Below are 23,604 nucleotides of genomic sequence, written 5' to 3' on the forward strand. Positions count from 1 at the left end.
AGTTTCACCAATTGTTCTACGTAAACATTATAATACGCGTATTACAACACAGCCATAATATTTTTCTATTTTAATTCCAGTTTTTCCCGACATTTTGTGCTGCTATCAAATTTGTGTGTTGTTTTGTAACATTCTGTAATTATTGTGTGAGTGCTAATTGTTATAATACATTAATAGAGATTGAAGATGTTTAAAGTGCATAAAATTATTTATATTTATATTTAATAAAGTTATTTTTTAAAGTTATTGAACTCATTTTGCACATTTATTGAAGTGAGTATATTAATCGCGTACCTCAAATAACCTAAGTAGCATACAAATCAAAAGGTTGTGTTTCTATGTGTGAATATTGTTAACAGTTTAGATAATCCAGTTTTAAACTAATTGGATTGAAAATAATTTGTTGTAATTTACATTTTTTAATCTGCAGTCAGAATTGGTCACATAAGTTCAAATTAAGTAGCATACAAATCACATGTGTGAATAACTACTTAGTGTAGGAATTGGTTTTAAAATTAATTCTGTTGGCCAGTTCCGACATTATACTGTAATTTTAAAATACTAATTTTATAACAAGTATATTTTTTTTAAATTTACAACTTAATTTATCGGAATGCTATTGAGTGTACAATATTTTTTGTTAATCCTTCAGGGGTGTACATAAACAAATTAGATGGGATTTCCGATAGGGCTGAAGTATAATAAGTGGCCTCCATTACAATCGAATTATTGATATTTCTGAATAGCCTATCCAAACTACTGAATTTCATTATAGTTATTTATTCGGTCAAAGTTAATTAAATTTTTAATTATAAATTGTTGTTGATATTGGAGTGTTTTATATTGGATCCGACAGACTGCGCTACGACACGTAATACAAAGTGAACTTATACTTAACAGCTGTGAATATTTTCAGCTGAAGTTCACCAAAGAGGCAGAAACATTTGTTTACATTTAGAATACGTTATTATAAAGTGCTTGATCAGTAGTCTAATGCAGATTTCAAAGTTAAATTTTCACCAATTGTTCTTTGTAAACATTATAATATTACAACACAGCTACGTTTAATCAATTATAGTCTTGAAAGCATAGAGTAAGCATAAACATATAAAAATAACACCACTTCTTATTTCAATATATTCTGTACTCACTTAGGAGGATAGAGATTATCCAGATATAAAATTGGAAGTTTTAGCTTTTAAGTGAAATTCTTAGTACATTATTAAGTGTTGATCTTGGAAGAATGCGCTACGATCGCAGTTTCAAATGTTTTTCTATTTTAATTCCAGGTTTTCCCGGCAGTTTGTGCTGCTATCAATGTGTGTGTGTTGTTTTGTAAGGTTCGTGTTTCAAAAGTAAATACGGCAAATAACATTAAAATATAATAGAATGAAGTTATAAAAAGTGTACTACGTGGCCGCGTTATAAGTTTATAAAGGCCAGCCAACAGGCAAAAAGAAGAAAATAAAAAAAAACATCGTGTAATTATAATGTGAGTGCTAAAATTGTAATAGTACATTAATTGAGATTATTGGTCGCATTACCTCAAATAACCTAAGTAGCATGCAAATCAAAAGGTTGCGTTTCTATGTGTGAATAACTATTGTTACCATTTTAGATAAGCAAGTTTTAAACTAATGGATTTCAAATAATTTGTTGTAATTTACATTTTTAATCTGCAGTCAAAATTGGTGAAATAAGTTCAAATTAAGTAGCATACAAATCACATGTGTAAATAACTATTGTTAATAGTGTAGGAATTGGTTTTAAATTAAATTCTGTTGGCCAGTTCTAATACTATACTGTAATTTTAAATAACTATAATGAAATTCGGTAGTTTAGATAGGCTAATCAGGAATATCAATAGAGGTTATCTAGATATAAAATTGGAAGTTTTAGTAAAATACACTTTTAACTGAAATTCGTAAATATTAAGTGTGTGTGTAAATATTCGTATATCAGTTAATTTTTGGTTTATAAATAAATTGTTTTTTATCTTGGTATGTTTTAAATTGGATCCAGCAGAATGCGCTACGATCGCAGTTTCAAATGTTTTTCTATTTTAAATTCAGGTTTTCCCGACAGTTTGTGCTGCTATCAAATTTGTGTGTTGTTTTGTATCATCGTGTAATTATTGTGTGAGTGCTAATTGTAATATTAAATTAATAGAGAATCACATGTGTCAATAACTATTGATAATAATGTAGGAATTGGTTTTAAATTAAATTCTGTTGGCCAGTTCTGATACTATACTGTAATTTTAAATAACTATAATGAAATTCAGTAGTTTAGATAGGCTAATCAGAAATATCAATAGTTCGATTGAGATGGTGGCTGCTTTTTATACTTTAGCCTTTAAATAACTATAATTTGGATCGTCATTTTAGTAGTTTAGGTAGGCTATTCAAATATATAAATAATTTGATTGTGATGGTGGCCACTTGTTGTACTTCAGACCTGTAGGGAATACTTATTTAGTATATTATATATATATACTTCAGCCTTTAAAAAACTATAATCTAATTCGGATCGTCATTTTAGTAGTTTAGATAGGCTATTGAGAAATATCAATAATTCGATTAAGATGGTGGCCGCTTATTATACTTCAGCCTTTAAATAACTATAATCAAATTTGGATCGTCATTTTAGTACTTTAGATAGGCTATTCAGATATATCAATAATTCGATTGTGATGGTGGCCACTTATTGTACTTCAGACCTATAGGGAATACTTATTTAGTATATTAGATAAATTAAATTCTGTTGGCCAGTTCCGATACTATACTGTAATTTTAAATAATTATAATGTAATTCGGTAGTTTAGATAGATTAATCAGAAATATCAAAAATTCGATTGTGATGGTGGCCACTTATTGTACTTCAGACCTATAGGGAATACTTCTTTAGTATTTTAGATACCGTAGTCTATGTTGCTATACATTTTTATCTAGAAGTTACTTAATTAAAATTACATAATCAATAATTTACTCATATTCATTGTGTACTATTATACAGAATTTTATTTTTACAGAAAAATGCCACGTATTCGTGGAAGAGGACGAATAGTTATTCAATCATGTGATTTATATGCTACTTAATTTGAACTTATGTGACCAAACTGTTAACAATAGTTATTCACACATAGAAACACAACCTTTTGATTTGTATGCTACTTAGGTTATGCGCCCAATATAATCACTTCGTTCAATAAATTTTCAAAATTAGTTCAATAACTTCAATGAATGACTACAGTTTTTTGTGTACTTCAAACATCTTCAATCTCTATTAATGTAATATTACAATTAGCACTCACACAATAATTACACAATGTTACAAAACAACACACATATTTGATAGCAGCACAAACTGTCAGGAAAACCTGGAATTAAAATAGAATACATTTGAAACTGTGATCGTAGCGCATTCTGCTGGATACAATGTAAAACATTCCAAGATGGTCCACCCATTTAGGAGGAGTTCAGCTCCATACACACGCACACAAGAAATATAAATATAAAGATAATGAAATTTGGTAGTTTAGATAGGCTAATTAGAAATATCAATAATTTGATTGCGATGTTGGCTGCTTATTATAATTCAGCCTTTAAATCACTATAATCTAATTCAGTTCGTCATTTTAGTAGTTTAGATAGGCTATTCAAAAATATCTATAATTCGATTGTGATGGTGGCCACTTATTATACTTCAGCCCTATACGGAATACTTATTTAGTATTTTAGATAAATTAAATTCTGTTGGCCAGTTCCGATACTATACTGTAATTTTAAATAACTATAATGAAATTCGGTAGTTTAGATAGACTATTCAGAAATATCAATAATTCGATTGTGATAGTGGCCGCTTATTATACTTCAGCCTTTACATAACTATAATCTAATTCGGATAGTAGTTATATAGGCTATTCAGAAATATCAATAATTCGATTGTGATGGAGGTCACTTATTATACTTCAGCCCTATCGGAAAATCATGTAATTTGTTTGTGTATACTCCTGAAGGATTGACAAAAAATATTGTACATTCAATAGCATTACGATAAAGTAAGTTGTAAATTGAAAAAATATACCTGTTATAAAATAGTTTGTTGCAACTTTTTTACCTTCAGAATAAGTAAGTTTTCATTTAAAACATCCTCTACATTTCACATTACTCATGTTATACTCACACACTATCGGTTGGTCGAAGTGTGATTAAATGTACATGTGATGAAGTTAGATATTGTAATAACTTTTTAATAGACATTTTTATCAAAACAGCCCAGATTGTTACAGATTAATCAAAGTTTAAAATTTTCGAATTAAAGACGTGTGTACAGGACAACGTCTGTCGGGTCTGCTAGTATATATATATATATATATATATATATATATATATATATATATATATATATATATATATATATATATATATATATATATATATATATATATATGTACATATACATAAGTAGATAGTAATGTGGCGGTTCTGGCTCACTTTTGGGACAGACCGAATATCAATATAATTACTGTTTAAAGGACAAGTATGAAAAAAACAATTTACAATACAGTTCTAACATTAAATATGAGGAAATAATTTACATTATAGTTCTAACAATAAATTTGAAGAAAAAACTTTACATACAATTCTAAAATAACTATGATAATCTGTATTCAAGCAACCTTTCAAGGACAATGTGTGGAATTTTCCATGGAATTTATGTTTGCAATACTCGAGTGGGAATTTTTGTGCTACACAATAAAGAATGGCAGCACTAAACCAGATGACACACCATTCTTTCTTCAGTCATTAGAGTGACCGGACACATTCATTTTTACTCTATTATTTTCATTATAAATTTCTTTAAAAAGTGTTAAAATTCTTCTAAATCTGTTTAATAACGCATTTCCAAATCTTTTCTTCAAAAACTATCTACATCATCAGCTTCAAGACTCAGTGAAAATCATTTTATTGGAACATTTCTTCAAGACTCAGTGAAAAGCATCTTCTTTTCTTCAAGACAGTTTATAAAGTGATAATCATCAATAAAACATAATTAACCATCATCAAAACGTCTTATTACATTATTTTACGTTACATATGTTACATTGTTGTAATAAAAGTGTAAAACAGTGCATCTCTAAGTAACAGAACGACAAGGAAGCAGCTCTTAACCACAAACCGCTATCTCAAACCACAGCGATACACTATCTGATGTGACTACTCTCACTGTCGGATATCTGGATAGACTTCTACAAGTTTACTTAACGATCAAGCCTGTTCATTACTTTACTTCAAATCTTCTCAACATTACCTTCTAGAGCTTCCTACTTAACTCCATAGCTTCAAGAATGAACCTTCAAGAATGAAGACAACGCCAGATGAGTTTTTGAACAATTTAAATTTAACTTTCAATTATAAAAATCCAAATTTAGCTTACAATTACCTTTCTGAATTAATATCAAAAACCTTTTTAAAAAACAATGAAAAATGAAAATTCAAAATTCAATCAGATGACACACATTGGCTTACAATTGGCATTAAAACTTCAATTAAAATTAGAAACAAATTGTTTAGACAAAAAAAACTTGAACATGCAAAATTTTATAAATCAAAACTCAAACATTATTGTAACATCTTAAAAGAAACGTACTATAAAGAACTGATTGAAAAGTCATCTGATACCAAAATAAAATGGAATATTTTTGAAACAAATTTATAAACAAATCTAAAAAACTTTGTGGATACACTGGTGATATACACAGAATGAAAAATTTTTTTGCAAATATTGGTTCAGAATTGGCTTCAAAGGTTCCAGATCTAGAATATTAAAAACTTAAAACAAATCCGAATTCTATATATCTCTCTGAATTTACCAAATTAGAAATTGAGAACAAAATCAAACTTTTGAAAAATGACAAAGCATCTATATCAGATAAAATTCAAATCAAGCTAATTAAACGCCTTGTATATGTATTAAGTGAGCCACTAGCATACATTTTTACTTTAAGTATTCAAACTGGTATTTTTCCCAATAAAATAAAAATAGCAACAATCAGTCCAATTTATAAAAGTGAAGGAATTTTTTCAGTTGCATCCAATTTTCGACCAATCAGTTTATTACCAATAATTGGCAAGATATTTGAGAAATGTTTATATGAGAGATTATATTGTTTTTTTGGAAAAATACAACCTGTTATCAAGAAAACTATTTGCTTTCAGAATTAACAAAAATATAGAAGAAGCAATAAATTTAGTTGTAAACAGCATTGATCAAAATACATTAATTACATTTCTAGACCTTAAGAAAGCCTTTGATACTGTAGATTTTAAGATGTTACTATACAAATTGGAACAATTAGGAATTAGAGGTAAATGTTTAGACTTATTTGCTAGTTATCTTGATAACAGGTTCTGCAATACAAGAATTGGGAACAAAATTTAAAATTTAGAAAAATCAGCTGTGGTGTTCCTCAAGGAAGTTTTTTAGGTCCTCTCTTGTTTTTAATATACATCAATAGTATCACAAATCTAAATTTACATGGTGAACTAGTACTCTTTGGTGATGATACAGCCTTAATAGTCAAAGGTAATGAATTATATAAAAAACAAACGAGGACCTTACAAAAATTAAAAATTGGTTACAACAAAATAAATAAACTTTAAACCTACAAAAAACCGAATATATTGACTTCTCTAAATCAGACGAACAACTAGATATTAAAAAATTTGAATCGTATAAGTACTTAGGCTATATCATAGATGTAGACTTAACTTTTAATCAACATATCCAGTGTATTGAAAAACTAATTAAAAAAGCTGTTAAACCATTATATGTTTGTAAGAAAGAAAACTTTAAAAATCTGTATTTTCAGCATTTGTCATGTCTTTATTAAATTATTCAATAACCACTAGGGGTAAGAAAAATATCCCAAACCTTTCTAAAATTCAAAAACATATTATGATTAGATTTAAGATAAAAATATTATACCTTTAGATTCCTTATATACATATAACAGGATAAAATTAGCCCGTAAAAATAAGTTAGATGTAAGTAGTGTAACCTAGAATTAGACGTTTTCAACAAAAATTTAAGTGATATAAAATTGAAAGCATACTTTACTTATGAATATATTCCAACAAAAAGTTATTTCAATCTTTAATTCAAAATAATATTAATCTGTATTCAAAATTCTTTAGGTTTAATTGAGATTACTTGTTCATTACTTTAAAACAGAATTGACTGTAAAAAGTATGGTTTAGTGGTCTCATTGTACCTCTCTAATGTCATTCTTAATCACGTCATATTCAAGCAATTTTCAGAGACAACAACAACAACAAAACAAATCGTGTTTGTAACAGCATTTTGAAAATCCATATTGATAATTATATCGTTCTAAGAACCAGAAATATTAGTCAAACTCTTTGTTGTATCAATGACATAAATGGGTCTATTTGCTATAAATTCTTTGGGATTGTAATACATTTCCATATTTTTTTAGTAAACTTTCTTAAAATCTTGATACATCTGATACATAATTCTGAAAAAACCTCCGGAAATGTTTAAATTTTGTAATTCATCTGGACAATAAGAACCATTCAATTTTAGTCCGATATTTCTTACATTCAAACTATCGAACTTTGAAGGATGTTTTTCTTGATTATTTTGTCTATCTGTTTGAAAACCAACAATAATGAACTTGGGATTGAAAATATTTCTATAAATATTTGTGATATCGAACGAATAAGTTGTTCCAGAAATACCTTTTTGCTCAATACATTGCCAATCTAGAAAATTAAACATAATGTTTTGACTTTTTGTAATTTCATCAATCAACCTAATTTTACTCGTGGTTTTATAATCAATCATCGGAACTCTAATGAAAAACTCGTTAATTGTAATTTTGCCATCAACTGGCATATCATTTCCAGTTTTTGTTTTTAATATAGCATCATAATCTTCAGCTCTTATGAAACTAATGTAAAATCCACCTTTATAGATTGGAAAATTTACATTTTCAAAGAATCCTAAGCCGAAATGTGCTAAATCACCGTCGGCTTCAAATTGTCCAAATTTAAAAGTTGATTCAAAACTGTTTGAAAATACATCACTTTTGGAATAAGATATGGTTCCTTTAATAGTACTTAATTGACCGCAATTTTCAATTTCTTCTATCAATTTATTGTGTTTCCTTACTTCAATTTTAGAGAATAAAAATGGTAAGAAATTATCAATCAATCTGATATCATTTGTTCCAAGATATGCTTGACCATCTTGTTTTGTTAAAGTTCCAGAAATATAAAACTAGAAGTTAGACGAACAAAAATTATCTCCAAAATCAATATTAAACTCAGTTCTTTTATTCGTTTCATTCAAATGTTTTTTACTAATTGGATAAAAATTTTTAAACTCTGCTCTCTCAATATCATTTGCATACTTTTGTAGTCAGCCATTTATATAGAAAAAATTTCAAATTTTTAATAAAATATATTCATAGTTTTTAAAAGAAATGATACAAGTATTAATAAAATAATGCATATATTTAAAAATTCAATATATGCCGTTTATTAGTGATAAATTTCATCATATTCAGGATTCTCTTCCTTAAATTTTGCAATTTCGGCCACATATTTCAATAAAATCTGCACAGGATAGTAACCACTATCTATAATATTATTCCAATCAACTGTATCTTTATTTTCATCCAAAAACTTTATACTCAAGTGTTGATAGAGACAAAGAACAGACATATGATCTTTTAATTAATAATGAATATTTTCTTAAATGAACTCTGATGATAAAGTTTGATATTTAGCAATGTTATACCAATTCAATTTGTTTACGTATAAACTCATCATATCTTCAGATAATTCATATTTTTGAGAACGAAAACGATTAAAGAATTTGGTTTACATTCGCTTAATGGAACTATGTCCTCAGAAGCATTATAAAAATGTGATATTGTTTTGCTTAAGTTTTCTCAATATTTTCAAATCTTTGTTATAATTTTTTGTATACGTCTTGTTCTAATGATTTACTAAAAACATACAAATTTGAATAAGTAATCAACCTATTGTAGATGAAATTCAATAATATAGTTATTTTTCCACATCCACTTGAACCAACAATTAACAATCTGATTGGTTGATCTTTCTTATTTTCTTCAAACGTTTGAAGTTTTATCTGATCTTTTTGTTTTAAAAATTTCTCCATTTAAATAACGAAAATGAAACTCTTCAAATTGACTTCAGAAAGCTCTAAATTAGTTTTAAACTTAGACCACCCTATTCATTTAGGCGAATAATCAAATTATTTTATAGGTTTAAGTGGTTTTTATTCTGATAATTTTGTAATAAATATTAGTGAAAGTTTTCCTCATTGTATAGGATTTAGTGAGAAGAACATAACAAAATACTATGGTTTAAACAAAGGATATTATACCTTCGATCAAATAAAAAATTCCTTTAAAAATTATCTGGAAACATTCAAACAATCAGATACACCTTTAAACTTTGACGAAAACAAGTTTAAAATGCAAAAAAATTATCTCTTTAACAAAACTCAAATAAAATCACCAGTAAGAATAATGTGTTCAGCAATTATAGTACATTTATTAGGGTTTCTTCAAGAAACTATTGAGCCAAATCAGGTATATTTAGGAAATAAAACGCCAAAATTTAGACCGTTCGATGTAATTAAAGTACATTGTAATCTCGTTGAACCTAGTTTCGAAAATCATACCGAATATCTACACAAAGAATCGAAAATATCGTACACATTTTACCTAAATGTTGCTTATGGATCAAAAATCAGTGAAAAACCGAATGTAATCGATTATATTCCAATTAGAAAAAATATTAAAAGATTTCAAAAAATCGTTCTAACTATTCAAGACTCAGGAAGGAAATTTATTGAATAATGAGAGTAAAACAACAATATATTATTTAAGATTGAAAAAGGAATAAAAATGAGTTGATAATGATATTTCGACTTAAAATCTTTGGGGTCACTCTAGTGCTCCTAAAAATGTATTAGAAAAGATATTGTTTTTTATCAATGAATCTGGTCTTTGTACTGAAATAAAAATTACTAGCTAATTTTTTTCTATTTAAATGGAGTCAGTTGTGGATCTGCTCAATAATCAACTTAGATTTGATAACAAACATATCTTTACAATTGTTTACGAAAATAATTAATTTTGGTTTAAGGCGAAAGATATTGCAGAAATATTGGAATTTAAAAATACGATGTAAGCGATTATAGATCATGTTAAAGAAAAATATAAAAAAGCTTCGAAAACATAGATTTAGAAGGGGGGAACGAATCGTTCTTACCTTCAAACTTTCAAAAAAACACTTTTTTAATTAATGAACCGGGCATATATTCTTTAATACTGAAATAAAAAACGAAGATAGCAGAAATGTTTCAAGATTGGGTTTTAGAAGAGGTTTTACCAAGCATTCGTAAATTTGAGTACAAACTTGAGTAAATTTGAGTACCAAGTATGGTGAGTACAAACTTGAAAACAAGATTAAATATTTAGAGGACGAAGTTAAACACTTGCAAATTAAAAATGAAATAAAAACGGAAATAATCGAAAAACAAAGTGTAAAAATCGACTTAATGAAACCAGACCTTGTTTGTAAAGATTTTGATAAGAAAAAACACCATGTTTTTGTGCTAATTAAGAAGAATCACATGTGTGAATATCCTTATTATGTTATCAGAGCTCAAAAAAGAGAAATACCAAAAAGATTGAAAGAACTTGAAATTTATTACCCAGAAATGGAAATTTTATTAAGACATGGTGATCCAAATAGTATAAATCTTTATAATCAAATTAAAGAATCTTTAAATATTTTATACAACGGAAATCATTTTACCACAAATACGACAGAATTTCGACTGTTTTATAAGATATCTAAATTGCATGATGAAAATGTTAATAAATTTTATTAAACTCTCGAATTATGATATTTTGTCTGTAAATATTTTTGAAGGTAAGGTAACCATTGAATGATTCGTCCACACTCGCAAAGAGTCGGTTTCTTTTGACTTTTTTGAATAATTCTTATAGCACAATCTTAACAATATGCATGTTTTTTATCTTTACTATAATGCCAATCGTAAAATTTGGTAATATCCTTAATTTCTTTAATTTTTCTATTTCGTCGTATAATTCTCTCTCATATTTACTACGACAATCTTTACGCATAGACCCTATTCCTCCTTTTTTAGTCTTATTAACATGCTTTTATTAGCTTCGGTTGTATCTATGTAACGGAATCTTTAGGCTTATTTTTCACCAATTTCCAGAAATCTGATTAATGTGAAACTTTGCATACGTATCAAGGACCGATGACAATGCAATAATTTGATCATAATTTTCCATTACCCATATAAGGACCCCCAGGATTAATAAATTCTTGTATATATCCTCTGTGATAGAGCTAGCGCGCGATCTGCGCTAACCCAGCGTTCAAGTCTCCATTCAATCTTCGCTAACCCAGCGTTCAAGTCTCCATTCGTCTCGGTATTCTCGGATGTGCTTGATTCTCTTAATATAGTAATATTATAGTAGTCATCCAGACTCTGCCATTTCCAGTGGTTTCCTTGACAGCCAGATCTCTAAGTACACGATCCATGCATGTTCTTTGTTTAGTATACATTTCATAATACTAATTTGAGTTGTTGCTTTACAGAAACATACATAGTATTTTTATCAGACAAACCCTTATTGTTTTTTTAACTAATTCCATTTCTATCATAATAAAAATTTTTCTTGCATTTTCAATTTTATTTACTATAAAATAAAAAAGAACAAATACAGTTTAGTTATTTTACACATTACCGAAGACGTATTAATAGCTAATAAATTAAATAATAAAAGTACCAAAATATGGATATATTCAAGTCAGAACTACAATAACCATTAGTTTTATTATGTATATGTATGTTTGATATATATCAAAGAAAAAGTGAGGGCTCTGTGGCGTAATGGTAGCACATTCACCCGGCAAGTGAGAGATCCGGGTTCGAGTTCCGGCGGAGCAAGTACTTTTTGCGATTCAATGTATATTGAAATTAAATAAGGCTATTGACATTTATACTATTTAAATAATTGAATCGGAAAAAGTGAGGGCTCTGTGGTGTAATGGTAGCACATTCACCCGGCAAGTAAGAGATCCGGGTTCAAGTCCCGGCGGAGCAAGTACTTTTTGCGATTCATTGTTTATTGAAGTTATATATTATATTAATTATACATATATATATATATATATATATATATATATATATATAGCAATGATATGATAAAAATATAAAATGATTCGCGATACAAAAAATTCAACTTAGTTAAGTGTAACATTTTATAATAGTATATCTCAAATACGTAATAGCAGTAAGAATGATAAATGATATATAGTAGCCAACATTACGTTTATTAAATACTTCACATAACTAACCCTCAAGTAAGGCAAAGGTGTTTCAAACAGCCACAGTTCCTTGGTAGCTTAGATGCCAGCCTTCGATTTTTACGACAATAATTAATCTAAAGAGAACTACGAAGCTCCGAGTCTCCAGGGATTAGAGCCGACATCTTAAGCGCAAGCTCGAGGAGTCATATTGAGGCGATGCAGGTTGCTATTTCCCCGTTGGTAGCTATTAATAGGACAGAACCTTTAATGGGGCACCGATGACAGAAACGCACCAAGTGGGCAAAAACCTGTCCGACCCGATATCTTTTCTGTCATGCGAAATCTGTTCTGCTTTTCTGAATTCTAGGCTCGCGATTGTTTGCTGCTGGACAAGCCTATGTAGCACTTAGTCGTGTAAGATCTTTAGACGGTATTCGGATTGATGAACTTGATTACTGTTAAGAAGGGGGGTCGGCCAGGCCTATCTAGCCCATGTTAAATTCCTCTACTTAAGGTACATTTTTCTCAAAAAGTATAAAAGATAGGTACAACATTTTTGTGTTACTAGAAACTTTGAACATTTTTGCATAGTTTGTATAGATAACCTAAAAAAATATATATATTTTGGATATTAAAATTTTTTTTCCAAACTATTTTTTTTCCAGGAATTTTTTGTATAAAATATATTTTTTTAATTTATATTATTTAAAAATAAGGAATTTGCTTCATACTAAATGTAAAGGACGACCTAATAAACAAATTATAAAAAAAATTGTTCAGATATCTTCAATAGTTTTTTAGATAAATGTACCTTTGTAACACTACGCAACAAAACCCCTTTTGAAATTTCCATTTTACTACATTTCATAAGTCTCCTCTCAAAGATAATTACCGATAGAATAATTGTAATATTTAATATATCAAGCACCCCATGCTTTTTACTCTGAAATAATTGATTCTGTAAATAACTTAAATTTTATTATAATTTTATTTTGAGGTGATTGACTAAGAATGATTGTTTTGCCTTCCCCTAACATAATATAAACTCTTTGTAATTAAAAATTATTTTCTATTTTTTAGTTTGGTTAGCTATAAAAGCGTGTTTTTTTAGTTTTTCAAACTATTATTTATTTTTATGAAATTCTTCAAAATATTTATATTCTTGACAAATTGTACACTTCTTTTGAGCCTCCATTTATATAGAAAAAATTACAGCTTTGACTTTCTCAATTCATATTCATAGAAATTTCCGGTTATTTCTTCATTATTCAGATCTTTTATGCTATAAGTGACAGGATTTGTGTTATTAATTTGATAAATTACAAAGATTTCTCTAGACCAATTGTTCTGACATTTGTTCGAAAATGTTTGTTTTTTACTAACAATTCGTACATGATCATTGACTTTAAATTTAGTTTTCGTGTGAATTTCTGGTGGAATATACTTGAAAACTGTCTCTAATAACTCCTTTTCTGCATCTTTGTCTACATCTTTAGGCTTCATTTTAATTGTGCTATGAACAGTATTATTATAATTTGAAACTATTTTTTGAAGAATATCGATCCATTTAAAATTCTTATTAATCTCGAAAATTACTTTCATTCTCTCATTTTGAGTTCTGTTATATCTCTCTACAATACTTTATTTCTCTTCGTTTTCAGTATGATAAATATTAATGTTGTATTTCCTCAAAACATCATTAAATTCTTTATTTTTAAACTCTAAACCCTTATCTGTATTAAGAAGATGTGGAGGTTTATGATTGAATCATAATCATTATGATTGAACATATACTTGAATCCATAATTTTGATCCGAATAATTAAACGTTATAACTAAATCTGCTGCCCATAAATCATCAATTCCTAATGTTACAATTTTTCTCTTTATAAATTACTTCCTAACGTGTGATTGAATATCTTTAGCTTCAATCTCAATTTCTTTTAATTCTTTTTTAACTATAACTGGTTTTTCTTCAGGATTTTTTATAAATTTACTTTTATTAGTTTTGCATTTTGAACATTATGCTGCAATTCTATATAATCCATTTTGAGTTTGAACAATTTTAGAATCTATATTTTTAGTTTTTTTCTTACACTTGTGACAATGATTTAAATCATCTTCCATTTATACATCAAAGTTTCCAAGTTTATTTAATTCGTCTAATATATCAGATTTCGCTTCATTTTTATAGCCATACGGTACTGTATCGATCTTATTTTCTAGGACAGTTCTCTTATCATCTTTAGCGTTCAGGGCTAACTTGTTTATAGTAACGGTGTATAACTCATGTTTATAGCTTTTGATTACTGTCATCTCCCTAAATTCTTCTTTATTTTCGAACAAAAATTTCTTTAAGGTTTCGATATTTATTGTTTTGTTTACAACACTTCTTTTAATTCCTTTACACCTTACTGAATTTTTATCTAGATATTTGTATGAGTACATCTTTGATCGCAATCTACAAAATTCTTCTAATATCTCGCCATTAAGTTCGTCTTTGAATTTTCCTATTACTTTTTTATTTTTATTACCGAAACATTCATGATCTTTTGGATAATTGCTCGTATCAAACTCATCTATATTTTCTTTAATAATTTTATAAGGATCACGTTTCATTTCAAGAAAATAACTATCTGTATCCATGTAACATAGATTCAAATGTGAATCATACTTCATAAGTTAATCGTAATAAAACTCGTACATTAACAATTTTGAAAGGTGAAGAACTGAGAAACCTATATAGATTGGCTTGTTAAATGTAACTTTCTGCTTGTACATATGACTTGCTATACAGTTGTCGTGAAAGATATTGAAACAATTGAAGTTCGTTTTCTTGGCCTGTTTCATTGAAAATTCTTCATTTCCTAGTTTGATATCACATCTATTTCGCACATTTTCCACAGATTTTCCAAAATCAGAGTTGTTCATCAGCTTATAAAAGTCCTTTTCGAAGTCACTTGTAGCTTTTGTTCTCATATTGGTATTAAAATCAATATATTCTTTCATAAAAGGCTTCTGATCAAATGTTATAACCATATTCCCATGATTCAACACCATCCCTTGTTCGAGGTAAAATTTCAAATTTCTTGAATGAATGACATATTCAGTTTTGTTTAATAGAGTTCACACTACTTGTTTTTATAATGTTCTGGAGCAAGAGGTAAATCTTTATGATTTTCATGTAAGTTCGTTGGATATCCTAGATCAACTTCGAGAATATAGCCATGATCTTCTTCTCCAGTGAGTTCTAAAATTGTTTCTGGCCATTCTGCAGTTGTGTAAGTTTTAGGATCCATCCACTTGATATCGCCATACGGTAAATTTTTTGAAAGAGCCCAACCATAAAGGTTGTTTGCATCGACGTACAAGAGATAATTTTCAGGTTTTGTCTTATCGAAATCTTTCAAATATTTGTTATTTGCTTATCGTTTAATACATTGAGAAATGCCTCCACGAATACCTTTTTCAATCATTAAATAAATATTATAATCACTAATAAATTGTAATTCTATTATCGTTAATTTTATCATAGCATCCCATGCGAGGCTTGGAGCTCTTAGATAATGTGCTGGATCAAGTTTGTAACAATTTAGACAAATGTTTCAGAAATTTTCAAATATATCAGCGAGCAATAGTATATCTTGGATATTGTACAAATCAGAGTAATTTCCTAGATTTTTCACTTTTAATGTGTTCCATACATTTAAATAGTGTTGAAAATCTTTCTCAGATATGCTCTCATATGTCAAAAGTGAATAGAAATCTTCAATTTTCAGCTCTTCTGTTTAATCAAGTTTTTCAATACTATGGATAAATTCATAAGGAAATATGCCTTTTCCAGACAATATTTTAAAAATCTCGTCATCGTCATTTGGCTGTCTTTCTATAATTCCATTCAATATTCTTCCATCTTGTATAAAATGATTTGTATGCTTGAAGTCACCTTTCTTGAGGTTTTTAGCTAATTTTTTAATAGACGATGCCATGAATCTAAATGTGTCTACGAAAGAAAACTTAACAACCTTTCTAGGCTTATCATTGTCAAACTCATAGCCATATCCAGAATTTACTGAATAATTTATATATTTTTCATCTGTGTTTGCGATCAAAACAACATTTCCATATTGTTTAGCCGATTCTTTTATGTACAAATGAGTATCGTAATTTGACATATTATGACAGAAAACTGGAATATTTTGTGGAAATTTCAAATTCCCATTGCAACATGAATGAGCTGCGCCTCGAAATTTGCCGGTTAAATGACAATGATCTCTTACTTTATTATAACTCTTATCTTTCCAACTATCAGGAGTAAAACCATGCTGAATTGACCCAACATCATAAGCAGACCATTCACAGATATAACATTGTGTGTTGTTGAATAAAATTTTTTCTAAATTAATGAAGTCAGATTATAGAATATTTGCTGCATATAACACTGAAATAAAATGTTTTGGTTACTGTTATGCTAAGATAAAAATTTCTAAAATGTTTTGGAAAGTAAAACTTATTGTATTGGATAATTTAAAATGGGACATTGTATTAGGAAACCCATTTATAACCAATAGCAAATTAATTTTATATCTTGATAGAGATTCATGTTAGTTTAAATTCAATTGTAATGAGAAAATAACTATTGTCAGACAACAGCCTTTTGAACATGAATTGAACAGCATTGATGTAAAAATAGGGTGCACTAGAGCTGAGGCTGAGATACAAAACCTTATAAGGGATTTTCCAAATGTTTTTACTCCAAACTTAGGAGAGGCTCTAGATTTAAAAGTGAAATTAATTCTAAATGACCCCACACCTGTAAATATTGGGCTTTATTTTATGAGCCCTCCCACTGTAAATAAGATGAAAACAATAATACATGATTGGTTGGACCAAGGAATAATTGAACCCAGTACTTCAGCCTACTCCAGTCCAGACTTTTTAACCAAAAAGGACAGACTTGTAGTCAATTATACAGAATTAAATAAAAATTTACAGAAAATTGATTTTCCCATTGGTGATTTAAATAAATATTATCAACATCTTAGTGGAGCTAAATATTTTTCAATAATAGATTTAAGAAAAAGTTTTTTTGCAATGTCCATTATTACCTGATAGTCAAGATCTTACCTCATTTAGTACTACTCGTATATTTGGTAAATATAAATTTAAACGAGTACCCTTTGGTTTACATGTTGGTAGTGCTGCATTGTCCGCCTATCTGGACAAAGTCCTAGACAATATAAAATTTAAATATGTGATAAATTTTTGTGATGATATCTTAGTGTACAGTGAAGACCTTAATTCGCATTTAGTACATGTTAGAAAAATTGTAAATAGACTAAGCAAACATGGCTTAGCGGCAAACCTAGAGAAAGCAAAGTTTTGTTTTCTATGACAGATGCTAGTGGAATAGCCGCAGGTGGTTGTTTATTACAGGAAAACGACCAAAATGAATTAATTCCGATAGCTTATTACTCTAGGAAATTTACTGATGCCGAATTAAAATATACTGTTTATGAAAAATAAGCTTTGAGTGCACTAATTTGCATAGAAAAATGGCACGAATTTTTAGAAGTAAGAACCTTTAAATTAATTACTTATAACCAAGCTTTATCCTATGTCCTCAATCACAAAAGAAAGGTAGGAAGACTTGCGCGGTGGATCGAGAGGATTTTGAATTTACCATTTGAGGTGGAATTTAAAAGTTCTACCGACAATGCGCTAGCAGACGCCCTATCGCGTATGTTTGAAAGCTTATCGATTTCCTTCTGCCATTCAAACTCCTCCCGAAGGCAAGAATGTAAATGAACATTCAATGTAAAGCCTAAAATGCAGATAAATAATAAGTGCAATAACAAGGATAATTTGTGGTTATTATTAAATGATTAGCCATTAGCATTTAAGAATTTAGAAAAATATCAACTTCAAGATGAAGAAACTCAGCAAATCATTCAATCTGTAAAAAGTAATAATAATAATTTATGTTATTTTATAAAAAACAATTTACTTATGTACAAAAGGAATGTAAAAATTAAGAGTAAGATATTTTTGCCTGTACAGTTAATTGATTTAGTATATGAATTCTTCCACAGTTCTTTAATAGGATAAATTTAATTTACCATCTAAAAGTGGTGCTTGTAAGTTTCACGGATTAAATTGAAATTATAAGTAAACTTTGCAATTCGAGTATTTATTACTACGACCTCTGAAGTCACCACCCCCATGGGTTATCGTCATTCGGTACAATTTATAGGTCTTTTATTTTGGATAACAATTTAACATTTTTGCAACAGATTTTCATTTTAGATGATTTTTTGTTTTGCATGTTTGATTTTGTAACTATAAATGATATGACTTTATGTGACGAAAGAACTTTTCCCCCTTCACCTGAATAATTGTATTATTGCTGGTTCTGAAGGAAGAAGTTGGGATACAGCATACCAATAATTAGGATTCTTGGTGACATATTTATTAATAACTGTTTCTGACCGCTCTTCTACTTGAGTTTATTTTATTTTATGGATCTTAAAGACTTGAAAAACATGGATACTTGAATATTTAGTAAATTAAAGTAGTTAAACTCAGGTTTAAGGACCATTTTATAGCTTCATGCGTCTAGATTAACGTTCTCATTACAACATCTAAACAGATGTTGTTGTCCTGGCTTATAAAAAAGCATTTTCAATTGTTTCAAACCATTTTGAAATTTCAAATGCTAGTTTTATGCAGAAGAAATCAAACTTAGTTGCGTATAACAGGTAATACGTAGCAGGTAATAACTAATATTTTTGCTACTAACTATTGTATTATAAAAACTGTTGTACATTTAATTGTACCAGAATATGTTTTAAAAATCTGCATTATTAAATATTCATGAAAAGGCTGAGCCGGTTCAATACCTATATCTCCCCGGCTCATGTGTGTTTTATATAGTGTATGTGTGTGTGGTTTATTGGCTGCAGAGCCCACTGACCATTTGAAGGCGTTTGGCCTTTCCGGGAGAGTGGCGTCAAGACTCCGAGCCGTGGTGTACAAGTTAGGAGTAGCTCCAGTTTAATATTTTGTTTAATTAAGTGTTTGTTAGTTTTGCTGAGCTGTTTTCCTTCTGACATGTGCGGCTAAGTTTACGGCCCCTCACTGATGAGGTCCAGGAGATGAGTTGATTTTCTGCTGTCATCTCTCCATCATGCGTGGTCGCAGAGAACCTTCGCTTTTGCGCTCTGCTGAAGGACGGCCACCATGATGGACATTTCTACTAGTCAACATCTGTGATACCCTGCTCATATTCTTTATTTATTTGTTATTGTTATTGTTGCCATTTATATAGTTTATATTTTGTTATTTAATTTTAAGTTAGTTTTAGATATTATTTAGTTATTTCTTGGATTTCATTAGGAGCCCGCCCTTAGCCGAAGGATACCGGGTGGAATTGGCTTTTCTTGTTTCAAATTATGGCGTTTCTAATTTTTGTATGCAGGTGCACCTGACAAGGATTGTTTGAGGTATACTACTGCAGGCACTTTTTATTTTTTTTATTTTTTTTTTTATTTATAGTATATATATATATATATTTATATTGACTGGATAGGCCTATGCTGTGTCTTAGTAAATGAACCTGAGTATACTGACCACGGTGTTCTTTTTTACCTAGTTTTGTTTTGATCCGGCATCCCGTTCGCCACCATGGGCGCGCGCTTCCCTGATGGTTTGCTGTGGGTGTGCGAGCGGCGATGTACGGTTTCAAGGCTGCTCGGTTTCGTGTTTAACTTGGCGTTACTGCACTTTACAAATATAATATCAAAGGACGCTAAATATATACAAAAGTACGTCTGTTTCAGCTTTGTTTGCTTTCTTTCTGAATCAGCCTTTTTGTTTCCTTTTGAGGTTAGTGAGATAAATATGCCTTTTGTGGTTCCTCACGTTCATCACGAGACCGTTTGTAACTGTAAGACTTACATCATATAAAGTAAATTACATAAAAAGTTTAACTCTAACCTATTTACTATTAGTTTTATAGAGTAGAATATATTCACTTGCAAATTGTACTGCAATGCTGTACATTTATGTGTTTGTCAAATCTTAAAAACATATATTTATTTTTAACATTATAGTTATATTTTGTGACATAAAATACGTGAAAAATCAAAAAATTTCTTAAATGAACAGTTTTTAAAATTTAACAGCATCTAAAACATTTGTCATCGTTTGTTGTAAATAAAATCTAAAAAGAATGTTTTGAGAATTCGTTTATGTATTTATTCTTATGATGAAAATCTAAAGTAATTAATGAAAATTAACATATCAATCTATCAATTTAATTTACTATTTGGTAATAAACGTGAATGCTTACCACGATGTCTTGGGGTTTTTTAACTTAAGGAAGAGGGTGTATATCAGTTCTGCAACGGTACACTTTTAATTTTTGTTAACAAAAAAAGATGGAAAGTATTCGAAAATTTGTTCAAACTATTCATCGTAATTGAAAAGAACTAATTCGACTCGCCTAAAAGTTATTGGATAATTTCTTGTCTTAATATTGTAGTACTCATTTTCTTGCTCCATATATTTCAATAATGATGCCATAATCTTTTTAAATTTACTTTTTTAATGTGTTAGAATATTTAGATAGTTGCTGGTACAAGTCACAGTGAGCAATCCGACACCAGATTGCCTTTGTAATCAGTTCAAGTAATTCCGCCTCTATCATTGTTCCTCAGCACTAATTTGCATCACATTTACAATGGTAATATTTTCCTCCTGCTCTTTTACCTCAGCTTGTTTAAGATGTCGTTTCATTAGTTTGAATCCAATAACGAAACGTAAATTTAAACAATTTATATACTACCTAATTTAAACAAATAATATATTGGTTAATTTATTTATTTACTACCTAATCAGTTAATATACTTGCTATTTTAATTCATATCATCCCAGATATTAAAACGAAAAATGAACGCGAACTATGCGAGTACTCGACTTAACCTTGTATCCATATCGCTACACTAGGCTCTCACGGGATAAACCAACTATTTTAAACAATTAATATACTAGATAGTTTAAACATTAAATGCACTACATACTTTAAACTATTTATATATTAGCTAACTTAAACAATTGATATGCTAGCTACTTTATATACTAGTAGTTTCATTGTAACTACTAAGCGTAGAGACTACCAAAATGTAACAGATAATTAATTAATTCGTCTCCATACTTGTATTTGTATAAAACAGACATCTCATTATTTTACTTACAGAGAATCTAAGATATGCACAAGTTTTATAGAACATAAAATATTTTAACCGTAAGGTGATATTTAAATGTGGATATTTTATGAAATGCCTGAAAATTTTTTTCATATCTAAGGAATAACTGACATTTCATTTAAAGAAGTGTATTATATGTATCATTAGCCATGAAACTTTGTATGAAACTACTAATAGCAGAAACTATTTCGTAAGTATGTGCTAGAAGACGAAAATTCCGTTGGTATTTATCATGATAAAAAAGCCAATATGTTATTAAGCATAATAAATTTAAAAGGAAAATAACTCTCCAGTTAAAGAAATAAAGTTTAAAATCAAGTACTTTTATTTTAGGGCTAACAGAACTGGGACAAGTGTATGTAGTAAAGTTTCAATAAAAACAATTTACGGTCTGTCCGATACTTTACTTCGTCATTACTTTGCTTCTTCTGTTAACTGAATTCTCGAAGTCAAAAGAAACCGTTGTTTTAATTAGAGGTATTAAGTTAACTTTGTGTTTAAAAATTTTTACGTCAATGAAGGATGATTATTGGTTATATGATTACGTGTTTCACAAATAAAAATTAAGAAACATTCATTCCCTTATATTTTACAATTTATTTTCATATTTTGTTCAAAGACTAAGATTTTGTTTTATTTCCTTATACATTACACTTTACAATACATATCCAAAGCTTACACAACTACAACCAGTAACCCGTATGGCCTCATAAACCACTAGGTATACACTTTAACATTCGCGTAAAGAATGAACGTATATTACAATAACGCCACTTAGCACATTTTTTCCTAATAGTCTAGGAGGCGGGAGCCTATTTACACTTTAAACGAGGTAACACAACCTGGGTTACATTGAAATCGAGAGAGAAACTTATCGGAAGAGAGAATTATAACGTCATTCACGCGATAGTTTTGGTTGAGTATCAATAGAGTTCAAAATATTAAACGAAATGTTTTATCATAATATATTTTTCTTGCCTCGATATACTTAGAAATAAATAATAATTATATATTAAATAAGGCAAATAGATAAATACGCTGAAATTCTCCATTTCAATGATCTATATATCATTAGCTGATTTATCATACAACTATTTTGGTATTTATGATTGGTATTTAACTGTGTCAGGGTATTAAAATCATTCATTTATTATTTCACTCTTTTGATGGCCTACAGTTTCAACCTCCTACAAAACTATTGAGGCTGGTTTCTTTCTTTGAATAAGTTTCTCTATTAATTTTAAGAAACCCCAGGCTTTGTGTTCATATAATACCAATTGCCTCTCGTATAATACCACGGAAAGGTCAAGATCTGATTGCACCCTCCTTATTTCATATTAATTATTTAGAATATTTCGTTTAACCTCTTCAAGGACAAGTTTTTTTTATGTCTTTAATTTTGTTCAAAATTTATTTATAATAAGTTTGTACTGTCAAAACATCAAATAAAATAAAATTTTTAACAAAAACAATTATTATATATTTTTATTGATTTTTTAGTTATCGTACACATATGTGCCGCTGTCCAGATGGAGAACTTTTTCCATATGTTACAACTTATTGTAGCGTTACAGAAATACACTTGTTTCTAAAGCATTTTATACATTAATTTCATTTAAAACTATAATATGTAACGTAACATTGTACTTACCACAATTTGTGTAACTCCACTAGTGCTTCGTAACTTCATAATATACGTTTCTTTATGTTCAAGTGTCTATTTAAAATTATTTACAATTCACATTAGCCTACATAGTGCTTATGAGTGAAACCCTGACATGCACTCAGGGCAAAGAGGCACGTCACACTTGAGGAAAAAAATAACGTGTTCTCTTTTTGCACTGTATCTGCATCGTAAAGCGTTAGCAAGATCACGTTTGTCTGGGAAATGACCAGTCACATCGAGTCTAACATCGTCGCTGC

Source organism: Homalodisca vitripennis, chromosome 6, assembly GCF_021130785.1.
Source record: "Homalodisca vitripennis isolate AUS2020 chromosome 6, UT_GWSS_2.1, whole genome shotgun sequence".
NCBI lineage: Eukaryota > Metazoa > Arthropoda > Insecta > Hemiptera > Cicadellidae > Homalodisca > Homalodisca vitripennis.